The sequence below is a fragment of the Acinonyx jubatus genome, chromosome D4 (genome assembly GCF_027475565.1).
Source record: "Acinonyx jubatus isolate Ajub_Pintada_27869175 chromosome D4, VMU_Ajub_asm_v1.0, whole genome shotgun sequence".
In the NCBI taxonomy this organism is placed as follows: domain Eukaryota; kingdom Metazoa; phylum Chordata; class Mammalia; order Carnivora; family Felidae; genus Acinonyx; species Acinonyx jubatus.
Genome location: NC_069391.1, coordinates 88,150,768 through 88,175,245, shown reverse-complemented (window position 1 = coordinate 88,175,245; position 24,478 = coordinate 88,150,768). Strand labels below are relative to the sequence as shown.

The 24,478-nt window shown below is 40.2% G+C and overlaps 2 long non-coding RNA genes across 2 annotated transcripts in view; one reads left to right on the top strand and one right to left on the bottom strand.

The window, feature by feature from the left end:
- LOC128312255 (uncharacterized) overlaps positions 1-8,199 on the top strand; it is a 15,719-nt gene extending 7,520 nt beyond the window's left edge. Inside the window, exon 3 of the long non-coding RNA XR_008291315.1 lies at positions 6,357-8,199. This is a non-coding gene — a long non-coding RNA (uncharacterized LOC128312255). The remainder of the gene's footprint in view (positions 1-6,356) is intronic.
- On the bottom strand, positions 4,713-24,478 carry LOC128312256 (uncharacterized). Its single transcript, XR_008291316.1, has 3 exons — positions 23,321-24,478; positions 12,248-12,480; positions 4,713-6,403 (listed from the first exon to the last, which is right to left on the bottom strand). It is a non-coding gene; the product is annotated as an uncharacterized LOC128312256 (long non-coding RNA).

The following is a 24,478-nucleotide window of genomic DNA, read 5'->3' as shown; positions in this document are numbered from 1 at the left end:
AAAAAAAATCACACACCACGATCAAGTAGGATTTATTTCCTGGATGCAAGGGTGGCTCAATATTTGCAAAACAATCAATGTGAATTGTCACATCACTAACAGAAAGAATAAAAACCATATGATCATTTTAATAGATGCAGAGAAAGCATTTGACAAAGTACAATGCCCATTCATGATAAAAACCTTCTGCAAAGTAGACCTAGAGGGAACATATCTCAACAGAATAAAGGCCTTACATAAAAAACCCACAGCCAACACCATACTCAGTGGTAAAAACTGAAAGCCTGTCCCTGAAGGTCATGAACAAGACAAGGATGTCCACTCTCACCACTTTTATTCCACACACTACTGGAATTTCTAGCCACAGCAATTAGACAGCATAAAGAAATAAAAGGCATCCAAACTGGGAAGGAAGAAGTGAAACTCTCACTACTTCCAGAAGACAAGATACTATATATAGAAAACCCTAAAGACTCCACCAGAAAACTACTAGAACCGATAAATGAATCCAGTAAAGTCAAAGGATACAAAATTAATAAACAGAAATCTTTTGCATTCCTACACACTATTAACGAAGCAGTAGAAAGTGAAATTAAGAAAGCAATCCCATTTACAATTGCACTAAAACCAATAAAATATCTAGGAATAAGGTTAACCAAAGAGGTAGAATACTTGTACTCTTATAAAACACTGAGGAAAGAAATTCAAGACAATGCAAAAAAATGGAAAGATAATCGATGCTCTTGGATTGAAGAACAAATATGGTTAATGTCTACACTGCCCAAAGCAATCTACAGATTTAATACAATCCCTATCAAAATACCAACAGCATTTTTCACAGAACTAGAACAAATAATCCTACAATTTGTATGGAACCACAAAAGACCTCAAATAGCCCAAGAAATCTTGAAAAAGAAAAAACTGGGAAGTATCACAATTCCAGATTTCAAGTTATATTACAAAGCAACAGTAATTCAAACAGTATGGTACTAGCATACAAACAGACACATAAGACAATAGAACAGAAAACCCCCAAATGAACCTATAATTATATGGCAAGTTAATCTATGGCAAAGGAGGAACGAGTATACAACAGGAAAAAGACTATCTCTTCCACAAATGGTGTTGGGAAAACTGGACAGCCACATGCTAAAGAATGAAAGCAGATCACTTTCTTTCACCATCTGTAAAAATAAACTCAAAATGAATTAAAGTCCTCAATGTGAGACCTGAAACCATAAAAGTCCTTGAAGAGAGCATAGGCAATAATTTCTCTATCAGCTATAGTCAACTTTTTTCTAGAAATATCTCCTGAGGCAAAGGAAATAAAGGCAAAAATAAACTATTGGGACTACATCAAAATAAAGTTTGGGCATAGCTAAGGAAACAATCAACAAAACTAAAGGGCGATTTACTGAATAGAAGATATTTGCGAATGACACATCCAATAAAGGGTTAGTGTCCAAAATATATAAAGAGTTGATACAACTCAATACCCCTAAGTCAAATAATCCAATTAAAAATGGGCAGAAGACATGAACAGACATTTCTCCAAAGAAGACATCCAGATGGCCAACAGACACATGAAAAGATGGCTCAACATCACTCATCATCAGGGAAATGCAAATCAAAACTAAGGTGAGATATCACCTCACACCTGTGAGAATGGCTAAAATAAAAAACACAAGAAACAACAAATGTTGGTGAGGAGGTGGGAAAATGGAACTGTCTTACGCTGTTGATGGGAATGCAAAGTAGTGCAGCCACTGTGGAAAACAGTTTGGAGGTTCCTCAAAAAGTTAAAAATAGAACGACCCTACAATCCAGTAATTGCAGTAGTGGGTATTTACCCAAAAATACTTACTGAAAGGGCTACATGCACCCCTATGTTTATTGCAGCATTATTTACAATTAGCCAAACTATGGAAGCAGTGCAAGTATCCACTGACAGATAAATGGATAAAGAAGATGTGGGGGATATATACATTTATGTACATATACATATATTTATATACATACATTTATATACATGTATTTATATACATATATTTATATACATATATATTTAATGGAATAATATATAATATATTTTAATATAAATATATATAAAGAATATAAAGATGTGATATATATAAATATATATAATACATATATATATAAATATATATTACACATATATATATTAATATATGTAAGTGGAATATTATTGACCCATAAAAGGAATGGAATCTTGCCATTTGCCACACGGATAGAGCTAGAGAGTATAATGTGAAGCAAAATAAGTTCAGTCCGATAAAGACAAATAGCATATGATCTAACTCATATGTGGAATTTAAGAAACAAAACAATGAGCAAAGGAAAAACAAGAGACAGAGAAACCGAGAAACTGACTCTTAACTATAGAGAACACACTGATGGTAATCAGAGGGGCTGGGGGTGGGGGGATTGGGGAAATAGGTGATGGGGATTAAAGACTACATCATGATGAAATAAAATTTAGAAAATGATAAAAAAGCACAAACCAATATTCTTTGTGAACTTAGTTGCAAAAAGTCTTTCCAAAATGTTAGTAAATCAAATCCGATGTTATGTAAACATTACATCTCATCATGAGCAAGTGTGGTATATCTCAGGAAGGCTGGGTTAACATTCCAAAATCAATGTAATTTACTATATCCACAAATGAAAAAAGGTCACGTCAATACACACAGTGAACACAACTGACAGAATCACATCCTTATTCTTGATGAACTCTTAGAAGGGAGCTTCGTCATCCTGATAAAGGGCATCTATGAAAATCCTACTGTTACCATCATAATTAGTGGCAAAAGACTCAATGCTTTCTCTCTAAGATCAGAAGGAAGACAAGGACGTTTGCTTCCACGACCCTGATTTAACCTTGTGCTGGAAATCCTAGCCAGGGAAGAAAAAGAAATAAAACACATCCGTGTTGGAAAGAAGGATGCAACGTTATTCATAGACAAAATGAACATCTAGGAAGAAAATCCAATGCAATTTACAAAAAAAGCTATTGGAATAAATGAATTTATCCAGTTTGCAGGATATATGATCAACACATAAAAAGGAATTGTTCTTTATACTAGCAACAAGTAATCAGAAATTGAAACTAAATAAGCAATACCATTTGCAAAAGCATCAAAACAGATTAAAAGGTAGGAATCAATGTGACAAAAGATGTGCAAGACTTGTACACTGAAACTATAAAATATTGATTAAAAAACTAACAAAGACCTAAATAAATGGAGAGTCACTGTGTTCGTGCATTGGAAAAGTCAGTATTTTAAAATGTGTGTTTCCAAAACTGATCTATAGTTTCAACACAGTCTTTTATAAAACATTTTTAATTGAATTTTATTTTTTAACTTAATTTTAATTTTTTGTAACGTCGATTTGTTTTTGAGAGAGACACAGAGCACGAGCCGGGGAGGGGCACAGAGAGAGGGGGACAGGAATTCCAGGCAGCCCCAGGCTCTGAGCTGTCAGCCCAGAGCCCCATGTGGGGCTCGAACGCACTAACGGTGAGATCATGACCTGAGCCGAAGTCAGACGCTTAACCGACTGAGGCACCCAGGCGCCCCTAGTTTCAACACAATCTTAATCAAAATCCCAGCAGGCTTCTTCATTTTTTGTAGAAATTGACAAGTTAATTCTAAAAGTCACAGGGAAATGCAAAAGGGTTAGAAGAGACAAAACAACTTTGACAAAAAGAACAAATCCAAAAATATATACATATATAAAATATTTATAACATCTATACAAAATATATTTGCAAATACACAAAAAGTATGTACACATATATACGTAATAGATTTGTGTATATATTTCTGGATTTTCTAATCTATTAACAGACAACTGATCTCATAACAACATGGGTTTGAACTGCACAGGTCCACTCACAGGCAAATTTTTTTTGATGAACACAGTACAGTATACTATAAATGTATTTTCTTTTCCTCATGATTTTCTTAACAACATTTTCTTTTCTCTGGCTTATTTTACTGTACAAGTATAGTACATAATACATGTAAAATACAAAATATGTATTAATCTACTGTTTAAGTTATCAGTTAAGGCTTCCAATCAACAGCAGGCGACTCATAATTAAGTTTTGAGGAAGTTAAAAGTTACACATGGATTTCTTTTTTTTTTTTAAGTTTATTTATTTTTGAGACAGAGAGAGACAGAGCATGAACGGGGGAGGGGCAGAGAGAGAGGGAGACACAGAATCAGAAGCAGGCTCCAGGCTCTGAGCCATCAGCCCAGAGCCCGACGCGGGGCTCGAACTCACGGACCGTGAGATCGTGACCTGAGCTGAAGTCGGACACTTAACCGACTGAGCCACCCAGGCACCCCAAAAGTTACACATGGACCTCTGACTGCAGAGGGATGGTCAGTGCCCCAACCCCCACATTGTTCAAGGGTCAACTATATACAACATTTTGTACAAGTTGTAATTGTCCACTTTAAATATGTACAGTTTAGGAGTGCTTTGGGTGGCTCAGTTGGTTGAGTGTCCGACTTGAGCTCAGGTCATGATCTTGTGGTTCGTAGGTTCGAGCCCCGCATCAGGCTCTGTTCTGATGGCTCAGAGTCTGGAGCCTGCTTCAGATTCTGTGTCTCCCTCTCTCTCTGCCCCTCCCCTGCTCACACTCTGTCTCTCTCTCTCTCTCTCTCTCTCTCAAATAAAAACATTAAAAAATTAAATACGTGCAGCTTACTATATGTCAAGTATACCTTAGTAACATTTAAAAAAATCTATCAAATGAGCTGCTTTGAGGGCACCTGGCCTTTATTCTAGCAGTGGCTTTGGAGTCAGTCAGGTGGTCCTAGTCCAGTCCATGGTACTGGAATTTTAGATATTTGCATGCAAAAAAATCAACCTCAGTCTGTATGTTTTACCATATACAAAACTTAACTCAAAATAGATCATAGAGCCAAGTGTAACACTTAAAACTATCAAGTACCAGAAGCCAACACAGGAGAAAACCCTTTTGATCTTGGATAAGACAAAGAATTCTTGGATATGACACCAAAGCACAACACAGAAAACAATTGATAAACTGGACTTTATCAAAATTCAAAGCTGCAGCTCACTGAAATACACTGTTAGGAGCGTCACAGAAGCTGCCGAGTGGGGGCAAATCAAATACCAGACCGGGACTTAATCCAAAATGCAGAAAGAATTCTTAAAACCCAATAAGAAGAGAACAAACAGCTCCATTTTCAAAAGATGGGCAAAAGATCGGAGAAGGTCCTTCAACAAGGAAGATATGCGTATGGCAAGTAAGCACGCGAACAGATGCTCAACACCATTAATAGATAGGGAAATCCAAATGAAACAACCATGAGATACCACTACACAGCCACAAGAAAGGCTAAAATTCCCATTTCCAGTGTTGGGAGGATGTGAGGACGTGGAACGTTCATAAGCTGCTTTGTAAATCGAGTAACCACTTCGGAAAAGAGTTTGGCAGTTCCTTGGAAATTAAATGCACACTTACTGTATCTTCCAGTTTCTTTGTTGCCAGGCGTTTCCCCAACGGAAATCATACATCCATTAAAGATATACATACACATGCATAGCAGCTTTAGGTAAAATAGCCCCAACTTGAAACAACCCAAATTCATCCATTACTGGGTGAATGGATACGCTGTGGCATATCCACACAATGGAATATTATTCACCAATGAAAAGAAATGCATTTATCTATGCAACAACACGAATGAATCTCAAGATAGTGATGCTGAGAAAAAGCAACCAGACAGAAAAAAATACATATCGTATATTTCCATTTATACAAAATGCTAGGAAATTCAAACTCATCTAATGTGGTTACTTGGGGGAAGGGGAGGGATTGATTACAAAGCAGTCCCAGGAAACATTTTTGGGTGATGGACACGTTCATTATGTCCATTGTGATGGTTTCACGGGTGTATACGTAGATCAAAACTTTTCTAATACGTCCGTTTTAAATATGTGCCGTTTATTCTATGTCAAGTGTACCTTAGTAACATTTAAAAAATCTATCACATGATAGATGATAGCTGCTCCGAGGACACGTGGCCCTTATTCTAGGCTGTGGCTTTGGAATCAGTCAGGCACTCCCATTCTAGTCCATGAGGACTGCCTGAACTGGGGTCAGCCTGCAGTTTACTTGGGTTTTTTAATGATATGCTGCTGGCCAAGCCCTGCTGATACAATATTCTGATTACTCTGTTACTACAGAAAAGAATATAGAAAATCGATGAAATTACAATTGATGATTATGTTTATATATCGTCTTACTCACTTTCAGGAGAGTCTATTCACTTTCAGCGTCCTGCTTTTCTTTCAGGGATGGAGTGTTTTCTGTCAGTTCTGTCTGGCCTTCCGATTTTATTCCTGTAAGGAGAAAGGAAATGCCCCGCACCGTTAAAGTAAACACGCATGCTGCCATCGGATCTCTTGACTGTGCATTTGGTTTCACTCCCTTCTTGCCTGTCGTCTATAGGGGGCAAACCTCCTTGTGCTGCTCAAGGTCACTGGAGGCCGGGATTTCAGAAGTGCTGGGGAACCACGGCCCCTTTCCTACCTTCCACCTGCCACAATAAACCTATCCCCCTATTTCTATTTGGGGTTAATGTAAAGAGCTTTTTACATAAGCCACAGTCTTTTCATCCTACAGTTAAATCTGTGCCTTAAAACGCAAATGTTCCCGAGGGGCCCATTCATTCTATTGGAAGGTAACAGGACAGATGTCAGGTTTATAGCTGAAAACAGGAGAAGCTTACAAAGCAGGGTGGTATTGAGAGTGTGAGCGAAGAGGGAAAGAATAGTGACAGAGAAAGAAGGATGACCTTGACCTTCAAGGTCATCATGACCAACAACAGTTCATCGTGCAGTAGCATGAATGCATGGCTTCTGAAACCAGAGGCACTTTGTAAGATAGTTTCCTCTGAGGCAAACTTCTGAAGTCAATTCAAATTCAAACCAAGAGTACAAAATTAAAAAAATCAAGGAGGAATGCGTTTTTGCAATCTCTTAAAAAATAAACACCCCGCTGCTTAAAAGTCACATAAAAAATTCAAGTGATTCTGGAAGTGATTCTTTACCTATAAAGTGACAGCGGAAGCAAAGGCCTGCTGTCCCCTTGTGACCCCAGTGGTTACAGTCAGCCCGTGACTCTTGTAGTTAACAAAGGCTGCACAAAGATGTTCCTAGTTCCTTCGTCGGGGGGTAGAAATCTATCTAGACTCTACCCAGCCACCCGGAAACCCTACAAACACCTGATAGTTGGGCACTGACCTATGATGTGGGAATTATGCCACTGCTGCTTAATTAATGCTTACAAAAGAAATCCTACCTATAAGTTTTGAGTTCTGCTAGGCCAAGTGTACATTTTTAAATTTAAATTTTCCTTGCCATTTGCTAGTAATGATGTAAGTAATGTATTCATGGGCACATAGCAGCCAGGAAAGCAAAGTACTTCTGAGTATTTGTGACTTAACAACAAAGGATCCCTGAATGCTGCATAATGTCAACATGGATTATGATGACTGTAATTAAGACCCATTGCCTGATTGCAATTAAGACACTTATCAAAAGGTGCAAAGCTGTGTCTAGAATCGAAGAAGCAGAGAGGCTCAGAGCCGGGGTTCTGGCAGCAGACTGCCCGCAATTTCCCCTGCTGGGCCCGTCTTCTCACCTGTGAAATGGACAGAAGGGTGGTGTCTACCTGCTGAGTTTTCCGTGGTGATTAAATCAATTAACATATGTCCGTTTCTTCCAGCAGTTCCTGGTACAGAATCAACACTCAGTAAATGGTAACTATTTTCACTGCTGAAGCCCAGTATGATTCAGACGGATTCCTGAGTATTTTTAGGAGGATCACAATAGCAGTGATTCTGACATTTCGCTGTCGGCCTGGGTGCTGATGCTCACATCAGTTATTCCACTAACCAGGAAGAGGGTAACGGTAGTGGAAGTGTCATCACCAGCGGTGAGTTTGATGAAAGATGTTCAACAGCTGGCATCCGGAGTTCTGCTTCCTCATAACTGAGACATCCCTCGAATCATTGCGGGTCACAGCTTCTCAGCTGTCGGCGCCCAGCAGTAGGTACTCCGTGCCAACCCCAGCGGGCAGCGGGCGTGACAAGTGTGAGTGGGCGGGAGTGTTGGGTGACTTGCACCGGACGCTCAGAAGACTCCGTCTACGTTCTGAAGGAGGCTTAGGACAGCGGGCTGCCCCCGACCAAAACCGCCCAGACAGCTGCACTCATCGGTATGGTTTACGGTGTTCTTGCCGAGCGTCCGCACGCCTCACCACCATCTCCAGATGGAGACCCGAAACCACAACTTTATTCACGGCCCACTGGTCGGCAAAACCTGACGGACTGAGGCTGCTGGAGGCCTTTCCCCCAACCCACCTGCCCATTACGACTCTGCAAGTGCATTAGTACACTTGGTTGTATGATGGTTCCCCAGGTCCTGTGTAAAATGATGTTTCTTTAATATACAGGGACACCTTTCTCAAGTCTGATCGGTTCTGAGTTCCCAAACCCATCTGGCTCCAAGGGTATCATACCAGCAGCGTGGCCCTGGGTAGCAGCCGCGAACCGCCTCCCTCGAGGGCGGAGACCGTCTTTCATATCTGTATTCCCAGTACTCAATAAATAAATGAAAAATAAGTGAATCAATGAATGAACTGCCAAGATCAATACTCAATAAGCAAGAATACTTTCGTTTCCCAAACATCATTTCTTGTGAACTAGAGCCACTTGGCAATTTAGTGCTGCGTAACGTGGAACCCGTTACTACTGTACTCGCGTTAAATGCAGATAATGCCTGCTTTTCAGTTCCGAAGAGTATCAGGTGAGCTAATATATGCCAAGTTCTGTGCTTTGTATTCAAGGCATTCGCTCCCAGTGCTATCTTTGCACTAGGGGTTTGAGTGCTGGCTGTGTTCTTACATAGACCCCGGTTCCGGCCAAGAGCACCAACAAATTCAATTACAAAATTTCTCCATGCATGAGACAATTACTTGTAGCGAGTTATAAAATGTATCATTACTTCAATATTATCCTTTATTCAAGTATTCATAAACATTATAGTGATCTTTCTACTGAGAAAAAGTCGTTTTATTTTTACTTCTATAATCTGAAAGGAAAATAATGCAAATTAATTATTCTTATCCTGCTTCTTTTCATTTTTATGTATGCTGAATATGTATCTACTTTGACTTTTAAACTTTTCAATATTGATAAATTTGTCCAATTTATTTTAATAGCTTTACTTAATGTTCACCCCTCAAAATCCTTGATGTTTATATTTGTGCCTCAAATATAGATCACAAAAGAATTGCCCTGGGAAATGAAGAAGGTTTATTTGTTGTGCACGTTACTATAGATGGTAAGGAGAACTTTTACTGTTCTGCTATAACTCTAAAAATAATAACAATATCAGATTTATTCTCTTCTTTCTGTAAAATAAATGTTCCAGATCTGGTTTGATGCGTTTTCAAAGGATTTTTTTTTAATGTTTATTTATTTTTGAGAGAGAGACAGAACACAAGCAGGGGAGGGGCAGAGAGAGGGAGACACAGAAACCCAATCAGGATCCAGGCTCTGAGCTGTCAGCACAGAGACTGATGCGGGGCTCAAACTCACAAGCCGTGACATCATGACCTGAGCCAAAGTCGGACACTTAACCGACTGAGCCACCCAGGCGCCCGTGGTTCGATGTGATTTTAAGTCAAATGACGACTCTTCTAATATCCAGAGATCCATAATCCCCCAGAGTCTAAATATCATCACGGGTGATTTTATATAATAAGTCCACCGTAAGAACTCAGTTTACCGTCTTCAGATTGGAACACGAAAGAAAACACGGTATATTCTGCTTGGTTCCCCTTCCCCCCCACTATTACATGGGCACCACAATGAGTAATAACACGTAATTGAGTATTTCCTGGAGGAGATGGCAGAATTCTTTGTTTTGTTTGGGTGCTCGCGGTTGTTGAAGGGAGAAGTGGGGGACCAGATGAAGTCAAACAAAGCCGTTCCCCACCGCCGTCCTCGCGAATGTCTGGCACCCGAATCGTGGCTTAGCTGAAGGAGAACCCACATGTCCATCAGCTGTGCTCCAAACCGAAGGCCTCCCGTGCTGTGTGGGTGACACAGCCCTGCTGAGGAGGCCCAGGAAGTACCTGCCAGGTGTCCAGCATGAGAGCAGGAACTCGTCTCTGTGTGTGGCACCATGCTCCATGCACTTACACAGTGCCTGGCACATAGTAGCCACTCAACACGGATTTGTGTAATGAAGGATCAACTGAATGCCAGGAAAAAGGATCTTTTTTCCCCTGAAAAAGTAGCATGTTTCCATTTGTTGGACGTTGAGTGGTATTTGCCCTGCTGCCTAGAATCTTGGGTTTGTTATGTTAACTTATTTAATAAAATAAGTAAATAAATAACAATTTAACTTATTTACATTTATTATGCTTAATACGTTAATTTTATTATTCAGGTAATTATATTGTTTTTGGAATAACTACTTTCTTTTTTACCTAAATGATTTTTGATCTCTTATCCTTTCCCTCCTCTCCTCCCTCACAAACCTACCCACCCTGAGATTATGACTGTGATTTTACTTAGATCCATTGGAGTAATAATTGGGAAAGAGTTTGAAAATAAGAAAACATTCTTGGGGCACCTGAGTGGCTCAGTGGGTTAAGCATCCAATTTCAGTACAGGTTATGATCTCACGGTTCGTGGGTTCAAGGCCCGCATCGGGCTCTGTGCTGACGGCTCTGAGCCTGGAGCCTGCTTCGGATTCTGGGTCTCCCTCTCTCTCTGCCCCCTCCCCTGCTTGCTCGCGGTCTCTTACACTCTCTCTCTCTCTCTCTCAAAAATAAATAAAAACATTCAAAAAAAAAATTCTTCTCATAGTGAAGGAAACCATTCTTCAAATGGTTTCATTTTCAAGAAAATTAAAAGGCAACTTAGTGAACAAGAAAAAATACGTGCAAAGTCATATCTGGTTAGGGGTTAATATTTAAAATATGTAAAACATCACACATCTCAACGGCACGAAGACCTCTAATCTGATTCAAAAATGGTCAGAGAATTTGAATAGACATTTTTCCCCAGAAAAGACACAGAGATGGCCAACAGGAACAGGAAATGGTGCTTAGCATCCCTGATCATTAGGGAAATGCAAATAAAAACTACAATGAGTTATCGCTTCCTAAAGACTAGGAGGCCTGTCCTCAGAAAGACAAGGAGTAAGAAGCGATGGCAAGATGTGGAGAAGAGAGAACTCTTGTACCCTGTTGCCTGGAATGTTATTTGGTTCAGCCACTGTGGAGAACGGAATGGAAGTTCCTCAAAAAAATTAAAAATAGAACCTATCATATGACCTAGCAATCCCAGTTCCAGCCATTTATCCAAAGAAAACAAAAACACTAATTAGGAAACATATCTGCACCCCATGTTCACTGCAGAATTATTTAGAATAGCCAAGATATGCAACCATTTGTGAACATGGATGGACCTTGAGGGTTTTATGCTAAGTGAAATAAATCAGACAGAGACAAATGCTGCATGATGGCACTTACATGTGGAATCTAAACAAACAAAAAAAAAAAAAACAAGCAAAAACCACCCAGGAAACCACACCCACACCCACACCCACAAAACAGGCTCACAGAAAACAACAGAAAGGTGTTAGCCAGAGGTGGGGGAGGGAGGGTGCAAAATGGATGAATGAGGTCAAAAGGCACAAACTTCCAGTTAAAGTAAGAAAAATGAGTCTTGGGGGTATAATGTACAGCACGGTAACCACAGTTAATAATACTGTATTGCAAATTTGGAAGATGCCAAGAAGGTAGGAGAGTAGGTCTTAAAAATTCTCATCATAAGAACAAAAATTCTGCTAACTATATATGGTGCTGGAGGCTAAGCAGGCTTATTGTGGTGATCCTTTTGCAGTATATATGCATATTGAATCCTGTTGTGCACCTGAAATTAAGATAATGGCATACCTCAATGATACCTCATTTACAAAAATCTTTAAAGAAGGCATTGCTAATTTGAAGGTGACTGGCCATTTTATCTGTAAAGAATTTATTCAAGCTAATGACATTGAGATTTCTGAGATCACTTTTATTGGCTCTTTTTCAACTGCTTTTGGGGAAAATTGAGAGAACATTCAAAACAGAGAGAGATTATTTTGAATTTAAAAATGACTTACATTTATTTGTGTAGAAATTATTCGTGTTGGTGACGTGAAGAAGATTCATCAGCTTGAACTCATCCCCCAAGGCCAGATGGTTGCAGTGATCCCTGGGAGAAGTCACCGTGCGCAACTGTTCCCCATGTCAGCTTTGGATGGACGGAAGACTGACATTCACAAGCTGGCAGAAACCAAAGGGTGCCAAACAATGACTTCTGGAACAGTGTGCCAAGGGGCCCATACATGCCTCTCTGTAGCAAGGAAAAGCCATGTCTTTTGTTATGAGCTGTTCCAGAGCAAGAAACTATCTCACAGAAAATTTAAAGAGCTCCAAATCCCAACCAAGGTCCAGTGGATGGCCATCTTCAGTGAGCAGCTTTGCGTGGGATTCCAGGCAGGATTCCTGAGACACCCCTTGAGGAGAGAAGGAATTCCATACACGATGCTTCACTCACATGACCCTACACTGTCATTTATTGCACACCAACCAGAGGATGCTCTCTGCGCAACTGAGATCTCCAGTATTGAATGTCTGCTGTGTTTTAAGAGCATCAGAATTTACACTGACAGCAGGGGCCTCCGATCCAGGCCAGTTGAGCTGATGTGGCCGGCAATGCCAACCTATTGCCGTAAGGCGACCTTATGATTTGTTCCCTTCTCTTTCTGTATCTTTCCCGCCTTTTACAATTACATTTCTATATCCTCTACTGTTAAAGACAGGCTTTATTTTTGGAAACAGCATCACTGACGATTTTCCCTGATTTTTCTGTCTTTTAAGTAGAATAGCTGTAATGGAGTTATATCTAAGTCACACATGTGATAACTTAGCCTTCAACTTTTACTATATTCGTAAGAGAAATTTACCTTGAATATATCCTCAATCCAAATTGTTGCTTTTTGTAGGCTCCTAAATAGGTTTTCTTCATGGTCACTGAAAATCATATACACATTAATTAACTATAAGAAATAGTTACTATACACACACACACACACACAAACACACACACACACACACATATTGCCTTTTAGGCTTAGTTTATGTAAAGTATACATATAATGTTCCTAAGTAACTTTAGCTCATATTTTTATTGATGCAGGCCATCATTTCATAAATTAAATACAGCCTTTTTTATTCACTTAGAGAATAGTATTGAGCACTTAATATGAACAACTTACTCTGCCAAGGGTTGAGTCACAATATTAAACATAAGACTAGTCTGTGTCCATATGGAGGTTATAATCATGAGATAAGACCAACAATTAAGCAAGTACTATGATAGGGGGAGCACCATTTTCCACAGGAAGACACAGGAAGGATGCTTAATCTAAACCAGTGGGTCAGGGAAGGTCAGCTAAAGAATGAGAAGTGTTTTTGTCTTTGAACCCATATTTTAAAACGTCATTCTATTGTTTTCTGACTTCCATTGTTTCTGATGAGCAATCTCATGAGAAATCTGTGTCTTTTCTATTTAGCCTCTTTTAAGATCGTCTCATTATTTTTGGTTTTCAGCAATTTGACTATGACGGGCTTACAGGTAGTTTCCTTTGTATGTATTCTGCTTGGGGTTTTCAAAATTTTTTGGATCTGAAGATTGATAATCTAATTTTGGAAAAATTTTAGGGATATTTTCACAAGTTTTTCCAACCCTATTTTCTCTTTTCTGGGGATCAAATTACATGTTTATTGGACCTCTTGATTCTGTTCCACAGGTCATTGAGGGTTGTTTTTTTTTTTATTTTTTTAAATCCTCCCTCCCCTTCAGTTCGGATAATTTCTATGGACCCCATCTTCAATTTCTCTGATCTTTTTTTCCCTGGTTTATCCAGGAATTAAGTATTTCAGATACTGTATTCTTCCATTTTCAATTTCATTTTTTAAAATTTCCAATTATTTAGTGAAATGTCCTCCCAATATGTTTATATTTTTCGCAAAGTCCTGAACTATTTATAATAATTATTTATAATTATTCCAATATATGGCTCATCTGTAGGTCTATTTCTATTGATTTTTTTCTGGATTAAGGATGATATTTTCCTGCTTTTTTACATCTTATTATTTTGTCATCCTCTGTTGGGCATTATGAATGCTATGACATAGGGACTCTGGACTATATTATGTATTTCTCTAGAGAGTGTGGTATGTTTTGTTCTGACAAGCAATCAATCTACTGATGGACCGTCTTGGTTTTGCAGAGGCATGGCTTTAGACTTTGCTAGGGTGGGCCTATTTTAGCTTTTCTTTTAGTCCTTGTTCCTCAAGAATGGCCTTTCTGGGGTCTCAGCTCAATGCTCAGGGTTTTCACCAACGTCTGTCTGGGTCAGAAATCTAGTATCTTTCCAGCACTGTTAATACCCATGAAATTGTGTTCACCACTCAGTGCTCTGAGCAAGTCTCATGGAGTTTTGCTCTGTCCATGAGCAGCTTTGGTCAGGGACTTTGAGGGAACTGGTGTGCAGATGTCTGGGACATGTTTTTTGGGGCTCTTCCCTCTGTGTACTCTGCCTTGCAAATTCCAGACACATTAGCATGTTTCCTGTACCCAGAAAAACTTTCACTGTCTGCTGGGGCTCTGTGTGGGGTCTACCTCATGTCTTTCTCCTTTTTTAGGGATGACAGTCCTGCACTGTATACTAATACCTAAAAATAGTTACGTCATACATTTTTTTCCAGTTTTATACTTATTGATGGTGGCAGGGCATGCCCAGTATCAGCTGCTCTGTCCTAACTGGAACAGGCCATCCATACTGCCCTCTGTGAGGAACTATAATAAGGTTCAGTGTTTCAGGCGTGGGCTTCAAGATGACAGGTCAAAAGATGGGGCTGGAGGGTGCCCATGAGCCAGACTACAGAAGGTGTTTTGTAGGCACTGACATGGTTAGATTTGCATTTCAGAAAAATCCCTAGGTTCCAATGGTTAGGTTAAAGACTATGCAAGGTGAGACTGGAAGCCAAGATACCTACTTGGAAGTCACTGGAGAAACTGTGTATTAAAACTGTGTGAGGTAGAAGGAGTTTGGGTGGAGAGGAAAGAATTTGAGGAATATTGAAGAGATATAACTGACAAAACTTTATATTTGATTGTAAGTGGAAGCTGAGATACAGAGAATCCGTAATGATTCTTGGATGTCCAACTTGAGCACATGTGTGGATGCCACTGGTATTTACTGATAAAACACAAGGTAGGGTGGGCTTGCCCAAGGGATGAAGGATGTCATCATTTAACTTCTTACTTTTTTGTTGTGTTGTTGAAATATTTTAAATCAAATCCTAGAAGTCATTGTTGTTCCACCTGAATACATGTTACACTGTATCTAAAAATACGGACATTTTCTCATAAAACCACATTGCCATTTATCACCCCTGGAGAAGTTACCAATGATTGTTACCATCCAGTACACAGTCCATGTTTAAATATTCCTGATTATCACAAAGATGCTTCTTTTGACAATGTATTCCTTGGAATCAAAATGTGAAGAAGGCCCACATGTTGCATATTATTCTTAGATCATAAATAGCATCTAATCTTGAATGGTCTTCCATGCCGCTGATTTGTTGTCCTACAGGATGTTCCACAAGCTGGATCTGTTTCCTCCTGGTGCTTTTTAGCTTCTTCCTTTATATCCTAAATTTTCTGTAACTGAGAATGAGCTCTAAAGACTTTTACCAAAGAATACATCATGAACAATGCTGTGTACGTCACACTGAAGCCCACTGGGCACATGATGTCTAGTCATCTACTTGTGGCCACGCTAAAATGGATTACAAGTTTCTGATGTTGTCAGCCTGATTCCTTGGACTTGCTGGGTTTGTACTGCCAGCGGGAGAGTAAATAGAAAAGAGGACACAGGTCAGAGAGCCAAGAGACACCAATATTAGAGGGACGGTCAAGGGGCGAGAAGCCCACAAAGGAGAATTCTGGGAGTCGAGTGTCATGGAGCAAATAAGACAGGCTGACATGTGCCTGTTGGTTTCAGCAACAATTGGTGGTTGAAGACTTGTAGCGAGAGCAGTTTTAATGAAGGACTTGAGGCACAAGGTGTGCCTAGACTGTGATGTGAGTAGGCTGAGAAGCGGGGGCACTCGAGGTGGATGGCACTCTTAAGGGCTTGGCTGTAAGGAAAGGGAGGATGGAAAACAGTAACACAGGAAGGGTTGTTGGTCATATTGCTGTTGTTTTAATGGGGAGACATTCATGGTAAGAGGTGAGAACTCTAAACTGTTACTAATAAAGTGGAGAGTTCCAGAAATGTGACTGGCTGCAAGTTTTCACTGCTTTGTTAGTTTCACTCTCCACATATACTTTTCTAATCTTCTGCTCTACTCTGCTGTGAACTGAATTAGTTTAGGAGCCAGATTTTGAAATGTTGTGCAATTACTTAAAGCTGCTATTAGATGAAAACGTTAGAAAGCTTTTTGTTAGACTTTTACTGTTTGTGTTGTACTCTGAAATGTGACCGATGTACATCATTTATTTATTTTTTAACCATGGTAAAAAAATATTCGAGGCAGCAACTATATAATCACAATACTGTAACTGGGTTCTCTTGGGTTTCCAATCTGAAGTATTTTTGTTTTTTTTTTTTTTTAATGGATCAGGGCTTAGCAACTACAATTTATCATGAATTCTGTGTGATTCCATTTACACACATTTTTGAAATGACAAAATTTTACAAATGGAGGACATATTATTGATTCCCAGGAGTTAGGGAAGGAGGGGGAAGTGGGTGGGATTGTAAAAGGGACCCCTGAGGGATTCTTGTGGCGGCATAAATATTCTGTATTTTGACTGTGGTGGTGGATACATGAACCTATACAGGCGATAACACTGTACAGACCAACACACACACACACACACACACACACACACACACGTAAACTGGGGAAATCTGCCTAAGATGGGTGGGTTGAGTTGATTTATGTCAGTGTCCTAATTTTGCAAACTCTTACATTGAATGCAACTGGGCAGAGTATGCAAGAGATTTGTGTGTATTATTTATCAAAACTGCATGTGAATTTATAATTACTTTAATAAAAATTCCAGTTAAAAAATGAACCCTAAAGCCCAACTTGCTGTCACCTCCTCCCCATCTCCCAGGTTACAATGCCCCATATCTCTCCGTGTACAGTGAAAATGCAGTGGATGTCTTTGTTGTGAACTCCAGGGAATGGATCCAGACTGTCCCCCTCATGAAGGTGATCCAACATTGAGATCATGTGACTAATGAATTACTGACAGAAAGCGGAAACAGGAATATTCACTTATGCATTTACTGTACTTGCCAATGTGCATGTACTAATTTGGAGCCTAAACTAGAGTTAAAAAATCCACACCAAACGCAAATTGGTTAATTTTATTAGTAGTACAAAAGCTATTTTGTGATACATTTTTGCATTATATAAAATAGGGCTGTCATGACATAAATAAATAGGGCACTTATATGTATTTATAAACATAATATAAATATAATGTCCCACTTTCAAGTTACTTTTGTTACTAATTTTCACTTAGTATTACTGCATCCCATGACAAATTTTACAGCTTAAAAAAAAAAAAAAAGTAAATAACCAAAGCTGTGTTTAAGATTCTCAATTAGGGTTCTACAGAGTCACAATAAAACAAAAATTTTGTATCTCTACTACAAATAATTTTAAACATAGATACAAATTTGGAAGTGAAAAACTGCCATTTTGTAAGAAAAGGTCTTTTTGAAAAAGATTCAAGAATGATTAAATTTGGGGATGTTTATATATAGTATGAACTGTATATCAAAAAAAGTTTATACAGGAATAGGATGAAGAAAGTAGTCACCATTATGTGACATTTTGCCCAACTTTAAACAATATCAGCAGCTGGAAAAGCTTTTGCAAGGGCTGCCCGACTACATAAAACATGAAAATCTTCCAGCATTCTAAATGTGAATCAGTAACATTAACTGTTTGATAAAACAGATTTATGAGGCAGATGAATCTTCTGAAATTAACCTTTTCTTTCTAGTAACTTTTTAAAAGGTTACTTTAAAAATTGAATGTATTTCTATTTGTTAGCGATTCTCAGGTTTCTTTAACCTATGATATTCATGTTTCTGAAATTTTATTCACGTGACTTTGTAACACCAGCCATTCCCTTTGGTATCTTTCTGTTGTGTGCTGTTTTTGTTTTGTTTTGTTTTGTTTTGTTTTGTTTTTTTGAGACTCTAGTATTTTGAGGGAGGAGCTTAGATGGAAGATTTTAATAATTAATACTTTATATATAAGCAAATAGGCTTATAACTTAATTTTTAAAAGTATTCGGTGAAATGTAATCTTACTTTTTATTATTTTAAGTTTGACCCTTGAACAGTGAAGGGTCCCTAAATATTTTACTTGCGGAGACAGTTTAGATTAATATATTTCAAAAATAAAATGTTAAGTAAGAAACCACTTCTTAGAACTACTTCTAAGAGACCATGTCTCTAGCTGACTGCCCGACATCACAGAGTGAGCGAGTGGGGGATATGACGTTGATTCAAGGCGCTGGTGGCCAAGAGTGGCTCTCCTTCACCCTTGCCTATCTGTATAGATAAAACACTTGTTTCTGGCACTCTCCAGTTATTTTTCAGCAGCACCGATCCAGGCGTGGTTGGATATGAGCACCTGTAGACACAAATCACCATGTACAAGGTTCACTGTGAAGATGCATTCCCTTGCCAGCACGCGGAGGGTCTAGAAGGTGCTGACAGCAGATGCAGTGCCCCAGCCCTAACTCAACTTCCCCCACCTCTATTTTTAGACTCTAGCAGATTTGGGGTATGAAAAAGCCACATGGATTCATTTCTCTTTTTTTCTTATTTTGTTTGATAGGACGGAATGCATAGTGTAGCTAAGTATTGATCTGCGAGAGCCGCCATGACAAAGTACCACAGACTAGGGGGTTTACACCACAGAAACCTACTGCCCCGCAGTCTTGGAGGCTACAAGTCTGAGATCAGGGTCTCAGTTTGCTCCTTTTGAAGGCTGTGAGAGACAAGCCCCAATGACTTCATCTTAACTTGATCATCTATAAAAACCCTACTTCCAAATAAGGTCACATTCACAGGTACTGGAGGTTAGGACATCGGTATCTTTTAGGAGGAGACACAATTCAACCTGTAACAAGCCTTCGTATTTCCTTTTTAAAGTCTAAGACAGTTTTGAGGGTTTCTGGGTGACAGTTTAAAATAGAGTGGGTGTTGGGACTCCTAGGGATCTAAAGAAGAGTTGCATCCTCCTCTAAGATCAGAAGCAGCAGAGAATAGAGGCTGATTCTTTCCTCTAAAAGAGGGGAGTTGGGGAGGGATCACTCTACCCCACCTCTGCACCTCTTTCTCCTATAGTGGGCCTCAGAAATGCTGTGCTTTGTTACAATAATTGTAATTGTTTTATTTATAGAAAGACTCACCCTTTACATTTTTCTCTGCCGCATCAACAAAATATTCTAATGCCCTTATGCCACAAAAATCTGGTAGGAGAAAAGCAGTATAGACATATGAGGGCCAAACAAAGGGGAAAGACACCAATGCAACTGCTCTCTCCTTCTCAAGAAAGGATGTTGTTTTATAGATCTAAGTCAGCACAGATTTATTGTTCAAGTACTGCTTAAATTGAACATTAAATTCTGTTCATGAATGCTCCATTCCTATTCTTGACAATGGATAATGGATGCCATAAGTATAAAGTTTTAACTTTTAAAAACTGGAGCAGTATGGTATTTGTGCAGTTCCTTTATTGTGAGATTAATGTGAAATTAATGGATGAGGAGGCATTTTAACAGTTTAAAGGATGCTACTGTCCTATTTGTTTAAAAACACGTATAGATGGAGATGAGCTGGTATTTCCTGAAACATCAGATAATCATCAGAAGCAAAGGGTCCGACACCGCCACAGCAAGTGTCGCTGTTCCTTCAGAGTTCCCAAATGGAAGGGGAAGCCGCCCACAGGGCTGTGATCACCGACCCTCACGTGTGGGCCAGAAGGACCACTCCAGAAGCATGTGTTATTTGATGTAATTTGGAAGAAAAAGAAATAAATCTCTGAAACTCGGGCAGAAACCTCTGTTCACATCAGTGTTATGTTTATTTCTCTGTGAAACTTCAAAGAAAACCTTTCTGTGGTAAGTACAAATGGAAGTGTAAAGTCAACTCATATCTCTGTGGATGTGGAATTGGAATTCAGTGTGTAAGTCTCCATGTCCAAATACAGAACAGACGTGTATACATATCATAATGTATGTCCCATAACCATTTTGTGAACAAATAAATTATACTGTGTGTGCATGTGGATTGATTACTCTCTGCCTCTGGACGTGTTTTGCTTTGTCTTTAGGATAACCTTCAGTAATGAGCCATTACTTGGTAATAATGTCTATAACTGAATAGGCAGAGAAAAATAGGCTGATCTCCTTTGGATAACAAATAAAAACATTGCTGAAGTGGTGCAAGTTCTTTGAAAAGAGGCATAATCATATGAAACATATCTAATGGCAGTGCTTCTCTGATGTCTGTGGCTGCTAAGGTAATGATTTCTACCAAAACTTTGAAGTTTTTCAAGTTTCAAAGTTTCAAGTCTTTTTGAAAGAAGAGAACTGTTAAAATCTTCAATTAGAATTGTGTATTTCTTTTTTTTTTTTTCCTTTCACATCCAACAATTTTGGCCTCATCATATATTTTTGAAGCTTTCTTATTGGATTCACATGCATTTAGGATAGCTATGTTAGAGAATTGATCTTATCATTATGAAAATTTCATCTTTCTCATTAGTAGTGTTCCTTATCCAGGAATCTCCTTGGTCCAATATTCGTAGAGCCGCTCTAGCAGATCTTACTTTAGAATTTGCACAGTTTACCTTTTTTCCCCATCCTTCACTCTTAACCTACGTGTGTCTTTGGATTTAAAAAGCATTTCTTGTATATGGCATATGATTAAGTCTTGGTTTTCATTAAGTTTCATAATGTCCATGTTTTAATTGGGAGTATTTAGAACATTTACAAGTAATATAAATACAGTGGCATATTTGGCTTTAAATATATCATCTTTCCTATTTGTCACATCTCTTCTTTTTCTTTCTTCTTTGTTCCTGTATTCTTTTGGATTAATTCTCTATTTTACGATCCCATTTTTCTCTGATGTAGTTTTTATTTGTACCACTTTCATTTTCAGTGGTTGCTCTCCAATTTATATTATTACAATTCTAATTCCAATTAAGATGTGTGAGTTTTCCAACACCACCAAGCAATCCTCTGACTCCAGGGCGGTGTCCTACATCGCAAGTCAACTATGACACAATCTACCTGGAGACACTGCCAGATCACACAGTCACTCAGCTCCACAAGACTGCCCACTCCCCTCCACTTCAGACATGAGTTGCAATGCAAGCCCAGGCTGTCACCTGTGCTTCTGACCTATAGGGTGTAGATCAGAGGCTCCAACAACTCTCTCCTTGGGTTCAATTAACTTGCTAAAGTTGCTCACAGAGCTCAGAGAGACATTTTACTTATTACTGGTCTATTCTAAAAGGAACTCGGAAACAGCTAGATGGGAGAAATGCACTGGACAAGTTCTAGGGAAAGGACATAGGTTTCCATGCCCTCTTCTAGCCCACCATCTCCTTGAACCTGTATTCACCAAGCTGGAAGCTCTCTGAACCTTGTCCTTCTGGGTGTTATGGAGGCTTCATGACATGGGCATGACTGATTACATCAAGTGGCCATTAGTAATGGATTCAACCTCCAGCCCCTTTCCCCTCTCCAGAGGTTGAAGAGAGTGGGATTGAAAGTTCCAACTTTCCAATCACATTTTAATCACGTGGTTGGGTTCCCTGGAGACGAGGCCCCATTCTTGGTGCTTTCCAAAGTCACCTGATTTAACATAACAAGACATCTTTATTACTCTCATCCCTTAGGAAATTCCAAGGGTTTTAGAAGGTCTGTGTCAGAAATGTAATGAAGACCAAATACGTATTTATTATAAATTACAGTATCACAATTATGCATCTTTAACTTATTGCTATTTACCCTGAAATAATGGTACCAATTCACCTATATCATAAAATCCTCATAATATATTTCCATTTAATGCTCCAATCTTTTGTGCTATTATCATACATTTTGTTTCTGTTATATTTTTTATTATACCGTTGTACTTGGGTATTATTTTTGCTTAAACAGTAAATTATCAAGAATTTATTTACTTATTTTTTATGTTTCTTTTTGAGAGCAAGAGAGACAGAGCATGTGCAGGGGAGGGGCAGAGAGAGAGGGAGACACAGAATCTGAACCAGGCTCCAGGCTCGGAGCTGTCAGCACAGAGCCTGACATGGGGCTTGAAGTCATGAACTGCGAGATCATGACCTGAGCTGAAATCAGACGCCCAACTGACTGAGCCACCCAGGCGCCCCAAGAATTTATTCTAAAAAGGTAAAAAAAAATATATTTATCCACATATCTACCACTTTCGGCACTCTTCGTTTTTAATGATTTGTTCTATATGGTAACTGACATCGATTTTTTGAAGAGATAAGATCAGTTGTCTTGTAACATGCCCCACTCTCTGGGTTTGTTTTATTTTCACTGTCATTCCTTCAACTAAATATTTTCAAATTGGGATGATCTATCAGACGTCTACTGTACATAGGCGAAACGAACAGCATCTGTAAATGCATATACCAGTTGTTCTCAACTGGGGGCTATTTTTCAGGGGACTTTTGATAAAATCTAGGTAGGGTGGGTGTGCTGCTGGCATCTAATGGGTAGAGGTCAAGTGCGGGGCGAAAGAGCGTCCACCGCACGGGTCAGTCCCCTACAACAAAGAACTATCTGGTCCAAGATGTAAATAGCGTGGAGGTTGAGAAACACTGACGGTGATGCCAGGAGCCCTGTGGCTAGTTCAGAAGACTCTGTTTTTGTGTGGTTAGAATGAAGTGTGTGATATTGGTGAGAGAGTCCAATCCAAGGAGAAATGGAGGGCAAGGGGTCAAACAGACCAGGGTCCTAAGGACAGCACAACAAGGTTTGGATTTCATCCTGCAGGACAGAAAACTGAATTATTAACTGAGGAATTAACATCAATAACACTCACGGTTTGAAAAGATGGCCCCGGTGGTAAATACAGATGGACTGCAGTGCAATGGGGCAGCTGCGGTAATTTAGGGATGCGATGCGGAGAAGATAAATGACTTAATAACCTCTTAGGAACGCGAAGAGGACGAACTGAAGCAGGACCCCTAGGTTTGGGGCCTGACAGCTGGGTGAACGTTATCGTTCGGTGAGGTCAGGAGCACAGGAGGAAGGTGCAACCTTGTGGTGGAAGGTGTGGAGTCTGAGATCACTGCAGGGCTTGCAAGGGGCCGTGTCCGCGAAGCAGGTGGCCTGGTGCTCGGGAGGGAGCTGTGTCCTCAAGGAATTGAAGCATTTAGGCGATGGCTGAAGTTAACAGTTGAAGGAACGCAGAGGACAGGAACACCGGAGAAGGGTCTGATCCGTGAAGGAAACCCACACACGGGAAAGGAAGCACGACTACCATCACGGAAACGAATACCGGGCGGAAATCTCAACAGATGTTCCAATGCTGCTGCAGACGGCCCGTACCTTAAGTGAAGGCCCAAAACATGTCCCCTAAGAAGCTCAGAAATCTCCGAAGCGCCGGCGGGGCAGAAGCCGGAGGGTTACGTACGGGCAGAGGAGCGAGCGCCGGGGGAGAAGGCCGGGGCAAAACCATACCGCACTCTTGGGAGGCGTTGGTGGAGACGGCTCTCACGTTGATTAGGTCAGTGTTAGTTATTCTCTACCAGACAACTCATGCCCCCTCCCACGGGGCAGCGGTGCCCTAGGAAGGCCCCCGGCACCGTTTTCTCACTCCCCATCACCCTGCCAAGCAATCGGGACCCTACCCGCTCATCAGGAGTTCGGGAGGATCCCGGCGGGCGGCGCCTGGCCGGCCGGCCGGCCGGAGGGTCTCCCGGAGCGAGCGGGGCCTGGCCCGGAGCGGGGCCGCACGCGGGGAGAAGCTGACCCATCGCCCCACAACCCTGCGGGGACCTCCCGCGACAGACACCGTCACTTCCATGCGTCCCCTCCGTGGCGTCGACTACGGCCACGTGGAGTCTCGCGGGAGCTCACCGCACAGCACCTTGGGAATGAACCCCCCTCCCCCCCCCCCGCCGTGCCTTGTGCGCATGCGCAGCCCCGCCTCCGGCCGCGGGGAGCCGCCCCCGGAAGTCGACTCGGCTGTGAAGGG